The following is a 12,122-nucleotide window of genomic DNA, read 5'->3' as shown; positions in this document are numbered from 1 at the left end:
TTGAGACTGCTGGTCTTCCTACATGATCACCTTTCTCCTCAGCTTCTTTCAGCCTTCCCTAATTCAACAACAGGGGTCAGCTGCTTCTGTCCATTGGTTGGGTGCAAATATCTGCATCTGACTCTTTCAGCTGCTTATTACATCTTCCAGAGTCCTGTCACACTAGGTCTCTCTTTGTGAGTGCTTCATAGCTTTAGTAATAGTGTCAGGCCTTGGGACCTCCCCTTGAGCTGGATCCCACTTTGGGCCTGTCGCTGGACCTTCTTTTCCTCAGGCTCCTCTCCATTTCCATCCATGTAATTCTTTCAGACAGGAAATAATATGGGTCAGAGTTGTGACTGTGGGATGGGGTTGCCAAATCAGGTTCCCCTCTCCCCTCTTCCACTTTCCTACTTTCCATCCCAAGTCCCTCCCCACTTGTGACTGCTTTCTTCTCTCTCTCAAGAGGGACTGAGTCCTCACTTGGGCATTTCAGCTTGTTGACCTTTTTGAGTAATATGGACTGTATCTTGGGTATTCTGTACTTTTTTTTTTTTTTACTAATATCCACTTATTAGTGAGTACATGCCATGCATGTCCTTTTGGGTCTGAGTTACCTCACTCAGGATGATCTTTTCTAATTCCATCCATTTGCTTGCAAAACTTAGGATACCCTCATACTTAATAGCTAAGTAGTATTCCCTTGTGTAAATGAACCATATTTTCTGTATCCATTCTTCTGTTGTGGGACATCTAGGTTGTTTCCAACTTCTGGCTATCACAAATAAGGCCGCTATGAACATAGTGGAACACGTGACCCTGTGGCAAGGTGGGGCATCTTTTGGGTATAATCCCAAGAGTGGTATAGCTGGGTCTTCAGGTAGATCTATTTTCAATTTTCTGAGGAACCTCCAGATTGATTTCCAGAGAGGTTGTACTAGTTTGCAATCTCACCAGCAATGGAGGAGTGTTCCTCTTTCTCCACATCCTCTCGAACATTTGTTGTCACCTGAGGTTTTGATCTTAGCCATTCTGATTGATGTAAGGTAGAATCTCAGGGTATGTTGATTTGCATTTCTTTGATCACAAAAGATTTTGAACATTTCTTTAGGTGCTTCTCAGCCATTAGAGATTTCTCAGTTAAGATTTCTCTGTTTATTTCTGTAGCCCATTTTAAAACTGGGTTATTTGGTTTTCTGGAGGTTAGCTTCTTGAGTTCTTTACATATTTTGAATATTAGCCCTCTATTGGATGTGGGGTTAGTGAAGATTTTTTTCCCAATCTGTAGGTTGCTGATTTGCCTTATTGACTATGTCCTTTGCCTTACAGAACCTGTCCAGTTTCATGAAGTCCCATTTATCAATTCTTGTTGTTAGAGCATGAGCCATCTGTTTAGGAAATTTCCCCCTGTGTCAATGAGTTCAAGGCTCTTTCCCACTTTCTCTTCTATTAGATTCAGTGTATCTGGTTTTATGTTGAGGTCCTTGATCTACTTGAACTTGAGCTTTGTACAAGGTGACAAATATGGGTCTATTTTCATTCTTCTACATACAGATAGCCAGTTTGACCAGCACCACTTATTGAAGATGCTTTTTTTGTTCCATTGTATATTTTTGGTATCTTGGTCAAAGATCAAGTGACCATAAGTGTGTGGTTTTAATTCTGGATCTTCAATTCTATTCGATTGATCAACATGTCTGTCTCTGTACCAATACCATGCAGTTTTTATCACTATTGCTCTGTAGCACAGCTTGAGGTTTGGGATGGTGATTCTTCCAGCTGTTCGTTAATTGCTAAGAATTGTTTTTGCTATTCTGGGTTTTTGCCTTTCCAGATGAATTTGAGAATCACTTTTTCCATGTCTTTGAAGAATTGTGTTGGGATTTTGATGGGGATTTCATTGAATCTATACATTGCCTTTGGTAGGATGACCATTTTTACTATGTTAATTCTGCCAATTCATGAACATGGGAGATCTCTCCATTTTCTGAGATCTTCAGTTTCTTTCTTGAGAGTCTTGAAGTTATTTTCATACAGGCTTTTCACTTGTTTGGTTAGAGTTACCCCAAGATATTTTATATATTTTTTGTGGCTATTGTAAAGGGAGTTGTTTCCCTAATTTCTTTCTCAAACTGCTTATCATTTGTATAAAGGAAGTCTACTGATTCATTTGAGTTAATTTTATATCAGGCCACTTTGCTGATGTTGTTTACCAGCTGGAGAAGGTCTCTGGTAGAATTTTTGGGGCTCCTTATGTATACTATCATATCATCTGCAAATAGAGATACCTTTATTTCTTCTTTAGCAATTTTTATCCCCTTGTTCTCTTTTCGTTGTCTTATTGTTCTAGCTAACACTTCAAGTACTAAATTTAATAGATAAGCAAAGAGTGGACATCCTTGTCTTGTCCCCAATTTCAGTGGAATTGCTTCAAGTATGTCTCCATTTAATTTGATATTGGCTGTTAGTTTGCAGTAAATTGTTTTATTATGTTTAGGTATGGGCCTTGAATTCCTAAATTCTCCAATACTTTTAACATGAAGAGGTGTTGTATTTTCTCAAATGCTTTTTCTGCATCTAAGGCAATGATCATGCAATTTTTTTCTTTGAGTTTGTGTATATAGTGGATTGTGTTAATGGATTTTCATATATTAAACCAACCTTGCATCACTGGGATGAAGCCTACTTGATTGTGGTGAATGATTGTTTTGATGTGTTCTTGGATTAAGTTTGAAAAAAATTTATTGAGTATTTTTGCATCAATATTCATAAATGAGGTTGGTCTGAAGTTCCCTTTTTCAGTTGGGCCCTTGTGTGGTTTAAGTATCAGAGTAATTGTGGCTTTATACAATGAGTTAGGTAGTGTTCATTCTCTTTCTATTTGATGGAATAGTTTAAAGAAAATTGGTATTAGGGCTTCTTTAAAGGTCTGGTAGAACTTTGCACTAAATCCATCTGGCCCTGGGCTTTTTTTTTTTTTTTTTTTTTTTTTTTTGGTTGTGAGGTTTTTAATGACTTCTTCTATTTCCTTGTGCAATATGGGCCTGTTTAGATAGTTTACCTGCTCTTGATATAACTTTGGTATGTTGCATTTGTCTAGAAAACCATCCATTTCATCTAGATTTTCCAGTTTTGTTGAGTATAGGCTTTTATAGTAGGATCTGATTATTTTTTGAATTTTCTCTTTTCCATTGTTATGTGTCCCTTTTCATTTCTGGTTGTGTTAAGTTGGATACTGCCTCTTGGCCCTTTAGTCAGTTTGGCTAGGGGTTTATTTATCTTGTTGATTCTCTCAAAAACCAGCATCTGGTTTGTTGATTCTTTGTATTGTTTTCTTTGTTTCTATTTGGTTGACTTCAGCCCCAAGTTTGACTATTTCCTTCCTTCTAGTCCTCTTGGGTGAGTTTGCTTCTTTTTGATGTAGAGCTCTCAGATGTTCTCACCAGTTTCTTTACCAGGGCACTTAGTGCGATCTATGAACTTCCTCTTAGCACTGTTTCCATTGTGTCCCATAAGTTTAGGTATGATGTGTCAATATTTTCATTAAATTCCAGGAAGTCTTTAATTTCTGTCTTTATTTCTACACTGACCAAGTTATCATTGAGTAAAGAGTTGTTCAGTTTCCAAGTGTGTATGTGGGCTTTCTGTATTTTTTGCTGTTCTTGAAGACCCGGCTTAGGCCATGGTGATTTGATAGGATGCATGGTACTATTTCCATCTTCTTGTATCTGTTTAAGGCCTGTTTTGTCACCAATTATGTGGTTGATTTTGGAGAAGGTACCATGAGGTGCTGAGAAGAAGGTGAAATGTTCATTTGTTTTAGGGTGAAATGTTCTGTAGATATCTGTTAAATCTATTTGGTTCATAACCTCTCTTAGTTTCACTGTGTCTCTGTTTAGTTTCTGTTTCAATGAGCTGTCCATTGGTGAGAGTGGGGTGTTGAAATCTCCCACTATTTTTGTGTGGGGTTCAATGTGTGTTTTGAGCTTTGATAAAGTTTCTTTTATGAATGTGGGTGCTCTTGTATTTGGGACATATATGTTCAGAATGAAGACTTTTCTTGGTGGATTTTTCCCCTTGATGAATATGAAGTGCCCTTCATCATACTTGATAAATTTTGGTTGAAAGTCTATTTTATTGGATATTAGGATGGCAACTCGAAGATTTTTTCCATCCTTTTACTCTGAGATAGTGTCTGTCTTTGTTATTGAGGTATATTTCTTGTATGCAGCAAATTGCTGGATCTTGTTTGCATATCGTCTGTTAGCTTATGTCATTTTGTAGATGAGTTGAATCCATTAATATTCAAAGATATTAAAGAGAGATGACTGTTTGTTCCTGATATGTTTGTTTCTGTAAGTGGCTTTATGTGCTTGTGGCTCTCTGCTTTTGGCTTTGTTGTGAGATGCTTAATATCTTGTTCTTTCTTTGGTGCAGATGCCTTCCTTGTGTTGAAGTTTTCCCTCCAGGATCTTCTGTAGGGCTGTGTTGGTAGATACATACTGTTTGAATTTGGTTTTGTACTGGAATATTTTGGTTTCTCCATCTATTTAGATTGAGAGTTTTCCTGGGTAAAGTAGCCTGGACTGGCATTTGTGTTCTCTTGGCATCTGCATGACCTTTGATCATGCTCTTCTGGCTTTCATAGTCTCTTTTGAGAATTCTGGTGTAATTCTTATAGGAATACCTTTGTATGTTAGTTGGCCTTTTTCCCTTTTAGCTTTTAATATAATTTCTTTGTTCTGTGCATTTAGTGTTTTGATAATTATGTGATGAGAAGATTTTCTTTTCTGGTCCCATTTATTTGCTGTTCTATAGGTTTCTTGTACCTTTATATCCATCTTTTTCTTTAGGTTGGGGGAGTTTTCTTCTATGATTTTGTTGAAGACATTTTCAGGTCCTTTGAGCTGGGAATCTTCATTTTCCTTTATTCTGATTTGTTGCAGAAAATATTTAAAAAGTCAACCTGCCATCTCTCCTGCCCTGCTCGTCCAAGTTCCCACTCTAGTTCCAGTACTGGCAGGCTTCACCACTATATCCCAGCAGGGTCCTGCTTGGCATGTTCTCCCAGGTAAGCTACTCTCTCCCAGCTAGTGAATTCATCTCACTTCCACACAATGCACCACATACCCCACAATCAGCCATCTCAACACCTAGTTACCCAGTAGAAACTTGACTCCTAAAGCTTAGTTATCCAATCAGATATATATAACAATAAGATCACAATTTACAAGATGTCAATACAATAATTTCAGAGCCAATTGATAAAGATAAAGCTTTAACCCAATTATTCTAATCTTGTGAAAATCTTAGCTACTTGTGGCTGTTTAAAGCCACACGGGATCAGGATCATCTCCCTGTTTGTCTGCCTCCATGTTGGTGTCTCTCCTTTTCCCCTCCTGCTACCTCTCTATCTCTCCTTGTCCCCCAAAATCCTAGCTCCACCTCCCTCTTCCTGTCCAATCACAGGTCTGCCACTTCCCTAATGTAATTGGACAGAGAAAATCCTACAACAGTGATTTTTCTTAGATTTGGTCTTTTCATTGTGTCCTGAATTTCCTGAATGCTTTGGGTTAGATGTTTTTTTATGTTTTGAATTTTCCTTGACCATTGTGCCAATCTCTTCTACTGTATCTTCTACACCTGAGATTCTCTCTTTCATTTCCTGTATTCTGTTGGTAATACATTTGTAATTACTGACCTCTTTCCTAGGTTTTCCATTTCCAGAATTGCCTCCATTTGTGTTTTCTTTATTGTTTCTACTTCCACTTTTAGGTTTTGGATTGCTTTATTCAATTCCTTCACCTATTTAACTGTGTTTTCCTGTATTTCTTTCAGTGAATTATTGATATCCTCCTTAAAGTACTCTATTATCTTCATGAGATGGGATTTTAGGACAGATTCCTGATTTTCAGTTGTGTTGGTGTATTCAGGGCTTGCTGTGTGGGAGAACTGGGTTCTGACGATGCCCATGAATTTTGGCTTCTGTTGCTTATGGTCTTGTGCTTGTCTTTTGCCATCTATATATCCCTGATGTTTGTTGGTCTGGATGACTATCTGGAGAATGCCTCTTTTGTCCCTGGGTAGCTTCAGGTCTCCCAGTAGGTCTGTAACGCTGGATGTATGGGGGCCTTTCAACTAGGGGCTCTTCACAGGGGCAGACAAGTTGCTTATCTGTTGCCCTGGCATCAGTAGATCTCCTGGGAGACCTTCAGACTGTTGAGTCTTCAGTGGAGCAGTCAAGAAGTTGTCCAACTGCTCTGAGTGCAGCTTATTTTCAAGTGCTCTGAGTGCAGCAGATCCTCAACCTGCTCTGAGTGAGGAGGGTCATCAACTGCTCAACTGCTCTGAGTGCAGCTGGTCCTCTCAGATGGATCAGGATATGGAGTCTTCACAAGAGCAGACCAAATAGGAGTCTGACCCAGCAGCAAGGACCAGGCAGAATGGGTGGAAGGGGTGGAAGGGGATTGGTATTCAGGAGGGTGGGGGTTTTGGTGGGTGATGGGTCCCAAGTCATCAGGCTCCCAGCAGCAGCTCTGGCACTGGAGGGTAGGGGTGTGGGAGGGAGTTCTTACCAATTGCTCTGAGTGCAGCAGGTCCTCTAGGATGGATCAGGATATGATGTCTTCACAGGAGCAGACTAACTAGGGGTCTGTTCCAGCAGCAAGGGCTGGGCAGAAACAAAATTAAGTGCTTCTAATAAAATTGGCATACATAGTGTAGAACACCACACCCTCACTATGTTTGTCTTAATAATAATAATTTTAAAAGCTAGAGCAGGGCCATGGCAGCCCATTGCTCATGAGTTATCAAGCATGAGTAAAAGGCTTAAAGAATTGTGTTATCCTCAGTTATGAGTTTTCCTTTCCTGTCTGAGTAATGGCCACATTGATGCCAACCTGAGTGTATGCCAAGGAAGCTTTATGAACAATTATGTGCTAGTCTGTCTGATTTTTCATTTGTGCAGAGAAGCAATAGATAAAGTAAGAGCCTGTGCATGGTTTAGTCAATGTAAGGCAATATTGACGTAGACCTACTAGGGGCAAGAAAGAATGCCAGGTTGAGATAAAAGGATGGACCATGTAGAGACTGCCATATCCAGGGATCCACCCCATAATCAGCATCCAAACGCTGACACCATTGCATACACTAGCAAGATTTTATTGAAAGGACCCAGATGTAGCTGTCTCTTGTGAGACTATGCCGGGGCCTAGCAAACACAGAAGTGGATGCTCACAGTCAGCTAATGGATGGATCACAGGGCTCCCAATGGAGGAGCTAGAGAAAGTAGCCAAGGAGCTAAAGGGATCTGCAACCCTATAGGTGGAACAACATTATGAACTAACCAGTACCCCGGAGCTCTTGACTCTAGCTGCATATATATCAAAAGATGGCCTAGTCGGCCATCACTGGAAAGAGAGGCTCATTGGACTTGCAAACTTTATATGCCCCAGTACAGGGGAACACCAGGGCCAAAAAGGGGGAGTGGGTGGGCAGGGGAGTGGGGGTGGGTGGATATGGGGGACTTTTGGTATAGCATTGGAAATGTAAATGAGTTAAACACCTAATAAAAAATGGAAAAAAAAAAAAAGAAAGAATGCCAGGCAAATTGCCCTCCATCTTTTCTTTAGTGGCTCTTGTTTTAGTGGTTTTTACTTCCCAATGACAAATGATTGGTCAAGGAGAAAATAATTAAGATTTTGCTGAACTGAACAAAAGGTAGTACATACTCCTCTCATGAATCCAATAGAACAAAAATGAATAGCTCTGCCCTGACTCTAAGGAACCTGTTCTGAAATCTTCCATACTCTACTCTGCCTGCAGTCTTACAGACAGGACCCCCCGCCCCCTCCCCGTAGATACATTTGGTCAGAAACATGCATAAACTATTATGGCTGGTAAAAAACACTAAATTCTTTTATGTGTGCTCACATGTAAGTCCTATTTCTTCCTGTATGTTCACACATATATTAAAATGTAGATTCACAGATTTGGGTGGAGGAGTAAAATATAGTCTGGGACTGGTGAGATGGCTCAGTAGATAAAGAGCTTGCCCCTAAGTTTGACTTGGGACACCTATGGTGGGGAAAAAAAAAGCTGATTCCTATCCTTTGGCATTCACACATTTCACATGCAACATTGTTCCCTCACACATGAAATAAAGAAATGCAATAAAAAGATAATAATATAAGGAAATTCTTAGCTCAGCACATAATGCATAATAAACACAGGATACACACAAACTGTTAATAACATGAATGCCATAGCTATAATTGTCATGACCATTACATTTACTCAGCTACTGTGTGTGTTGTATTGTGTTGTATTGTGCTGTGTTGTGTGAATGTATATTAACAGACAATATTGTCCTGAATAAAGAAACAGAATTGAGTGTGTCTGGACCACCCACCACACGAGGATATCTAAACTGGACTTTGGCCAGTTCACCTTCAGGAACTTCTGTTCAGAAAGTAGCATGACTTCTTGGAGTAGCAAGGTAAAATAAAATCAAGTGTGGAGCATCGTTTTAGTAATACCAGATGGCTCTCTGGGTGTCACATGCTTAGAGCAGAGTGTAGAACGAATTACCTATCAGCAGGGTTTCCTATAGTGAGCAGCATAGGTGTTCTAGCACATTCTTTCATCCATTTGGCCTAAGGAACTATGTAAGACACCCATAATGCTGGCTCAAAAAGCAAGCATAATTGTTTTTAAGGGAATCTTCCCACTGTTCCAAAGGGGCACCGAAGATAATGCTTGTCGGCAAAGAAGAGAATCAAAAGCAGTAAAGTAGAAGCCAGAAGCTACATGAGAATGAAGAAGGAAAGATTATTGTTGAATGCTCACTCCATCACTTATGGGGTCCATGATTGACGATAAATTACTTTTCTAAGCCTTAGTTTCTTCAGTCATAGGATGGAAATAGTATTCTTGTCTATATCATAGTGTAACAAGAATGAAAGATGATCTGTCATGCAGAATCTAGCTGAATAGGCAGCAGGCTAGCCTGCCTCAGCTCCTTCTACCCACTGGTTCTCTCCAAGGAACTCAATCCTTCCACCCCTCTTTACTCCTTTACTGTCTTCCAGGCAAAGAACCAGAAATCACACAATAGGACAAGTAATCTCAGAAAGACACATCCTTGCCTCCTATCTCATCCTCAGCTCAGAATTCTCTCTCTCACCTGCCTACTGCTTTGGAAGGTTTCTGCTTAGTTGCTACAAGATACCCTAAGCCTTGAAAGTGAGGCATTAGCCACTGCAGGAAGAAGTTCCTTGATCACAACCATTTCAATGTCATCTAGCTGGAGTGGCAATAGCTTTGCTGTGACACAGGGAACCTGGGTATCAATGCCAACTTCCAGTTTCGATGCAACATGTCCCATCAGGCCCCATTGTAAGCTGGTAGCTTATGTCCTTGAGTGAGCCCTGCCCAGTATTGTTCTAAGTCACTGGGGCAGCTATGGTGTTAGAGCATGGGCTCTACTGTGCCTACAGTCCAGGGAGCCCAGCTTAAGTCCCAACATGGGGCTCTTCTGGGGCATGCTACTTTCAAGTCAGTTTGCCATAGATAGTTGAAGTTTCTTCACCTTTGTTATGAAAATTATTAGGGCTCGGGGGAGTATAAATTTAACCAGTAAATTGTCTGTCATACACACTTGAGGACCTGAGTTTGATCCCCAGCATCCATAGAGAAAATCAGAAATAGGAATGCCTACCTGATGATTTCATTGCTGTGGAGTTAGAGACAAGCAGATTTGTGGGGCTTGCAGCTAGCTAGTCTAGCCTACTCAGTGGTCCCAGAAAAAAACTTCTTGCCTAAAAACTCAAGGTGAATGGCTCCTAAAAAGCAACACCCAAGGTTAACCTCTGTTCTCCACAGGCATATGCACACATATACACATATATGAATATGCAACTCCTCCTCCACATATTTAAAAAGCAAAAGCCCATTGTTAACCCAACATTATTAGACTCTGCTAAGATACTGTGTTTAAAAGTGGTTTATGAATTACAAAGTGTTTTCATGTAGAGAAAGATGTTACTCATATTTTGAAAGCTTGGAAGTCACCAACCATCTTTCCAGACGTAGATGGGGTACTCAGGAACTGCTTCCTGCCAGCATGAATACACGTATTCTGCATTGGGAGCCATAGTATTGTTCTAAACAGTTAATGTGGCAGAATCATGATAGCATGAGCTTGGACACTGGAAAGAAACAGAACTCAAATTTCTTTCCCCATATAAAGCAATGGGCCTTTGCAACTTGATGCTCTTGAAACTATGGAGCTGAGCATGGAAGCAAACAAACAAACAAACCAACAACAAACTGAAAACCAAAATCACCTGAGCAAATTAATCAGAGGCTTGTCCATTCCAATTTGGTTTTGGAAGACATTCATTGAGACCAACATACCTGCCAAGGCAAATCTTGGGAGTCTTGGGAGTGGCAGCTTGGACTTGACATCTGTATTATCTACAACCCCTTCATTTGCAAACTGGTCTCAATGAAGGTAACAGTTTGTGGTAATGGGAACCGTATGGGCTGGTGACTGCTGTCAGTTTAAAAAGTCCACAAGGCTTCTGTGGCCAGATGCAATGAAAAGCTAAGAGCAAGAAGACAAACCTGGGTGGAAGGAGGGGCTAGGAGCTGCCTGGCTGAGGGGAAGGATGTAGGGACAGAAGACATAATGCCAGGGCCTCATCGGCAGTACAGATGTTTTCATGAAGCCTGACCTCTGAAAGCATAGGCTCCCACATTTTCTTGAACCAGTAAGTATTGGGGCCAGGGGGATGCTTAAGAAGAACTGTTTGAGAATACAGATGTATAGTTCAGGATGTACACGGATCTGCCTAGGATGTGTCCTAGACATAGAATCTTCTGAGAAGGAGCCCAAAGAACTATGAATAGAGGTAAGGCTAGACAGTTAATTTTTTTTAATTAAGCATATTTTTATGCTTTCGTGCATGCGTCATGTTTTACATGTATAATAGAAAAGGTCTGGACTTGAAAATTGTATAATTATTCTAATGTCACAATAAATATGACCAAACAAATATGAGAAGCGAGTATTTAATTTGAAGAGATTGTTTATTAGTTCGTAAAAGCCAAATAATATAACCAATAATTATTGTGGAGAGCATTTGTGTTGATGATGTTTCTTCTATGTAGTAAAATGTTTCTTCCATTTGTTCATTCACTTATCTACTCAGTAAGTATTTATTCAGCACCAATTTGGATAACACTAGAACCAAAGTCCTAATCAGGAAGGAGGCAGTAGGGATGAGGGAGGAGCAGGGACAAAAAAGACTGAGGAGATTGGAGCAAAAGAAGCTGCAGACAGGCTACGTGAGTCTGGGGCTATAGCAAGAACTCGAACTAACTGTCTGTCTGTCTAACTGTCTGTCTGTCTAACTGGGAGGTCTTAGGAAGGTTGTGAACAGATGCATGACAAGATCGGGTTGGTCTGTGCTGCTTTGCTGAGTGGTTTCTACACAAACTTTTACAGAACCTTCAGTGAGTGGAGCAGTTGTAGGAGTCCCAGTGAGGGAAGTGTATTGAGCACTATCAGAAAGGGTGAGTCCTTGCAGGTTTGTGGATTCTATTAGGAGACAAGAATTGGCCTTTAGCTGATGGTTTTCATGTACATTTCAGAAGCCAGGGGAAGAAAGAATCTAAGAGTTAGAACCAAAGCAACTGAAAGAAGTTACCATTCAGAAGTGGGAATAATTGTAGGTGAAGCAGGATGTGGAGAGGAGTAAGGGGATCCAGTAACATACGTCCCAAGTCCAGGATATGCAGCAGTCATTCAAACAGGAATGAAGAGGGTTTAGTGGGTGAAAATCGTTAATGCATGAGTTGTATTTAAGGCTATAAAACACTATGAGAACTATATGATAGTGAGTGGAGACAAAAAGGAGGGGACATATCTTCCATTGGGCACTGCTAAGACTCACAGAGCTTAAAGAGCCTTCCATTAGATGTCTTCCAATAGATGAACTCCATCAAAAGCAAATTAATGAACATTACTCCTGGTTTGTGTAGTATAAGCAAGAAATTCTGTAAAGTAACTGTTGCTGTCATTATTTTATCTATATGAAAGTTGGAAATCAGAGAAGGCTATTTGTTTTCTCTGTGTCAAA

At 40.2% G+C, this 12,122-nt stretch overlaps 1 long non-coding RNA gene across 9 annotated transcripts in view; it reads left to right on the top strand.

Moving 5' to 3' along the window:
• Positions 1–12,122, top strand: part of Gm12519 — a 34,304-nt gene that overhangs the window by 2,181 nt on the left and 20,001 nt on the right. For all 9 annotated transcript variants that reach the window (XR_003955419.1, XR_003955417.1, XR_881294.1 and 6 more), the window contains exon 2: positions 4,926–5,050. This is a non-coding gene — a long non-coding RNA (predicted gene 12519). The remainder of the gene's footprint in view (positions 1–4,925; positions 5,051–12,122) is intronic.

Source organism: Mus musculus, chromosome 4, assembly GCF_000001635.26.
Source record: "Mus musculus strain C57BL/6J chromosome 4, GRCm38.p6 C57BL/6J".
In the NCBI taxonomy this organism is placed as follows: domain Eukaryota; kingdom Metazoa; phylum Chordata; class Mammalia; order Rodentia; family Muridae; genus Mus; species Mus musculus.
The sequence above is the reverse complement of the archived record's forward strand: the minus strand, read 5'-3'. Positions and strand labels throughout refer to the sequence as shown.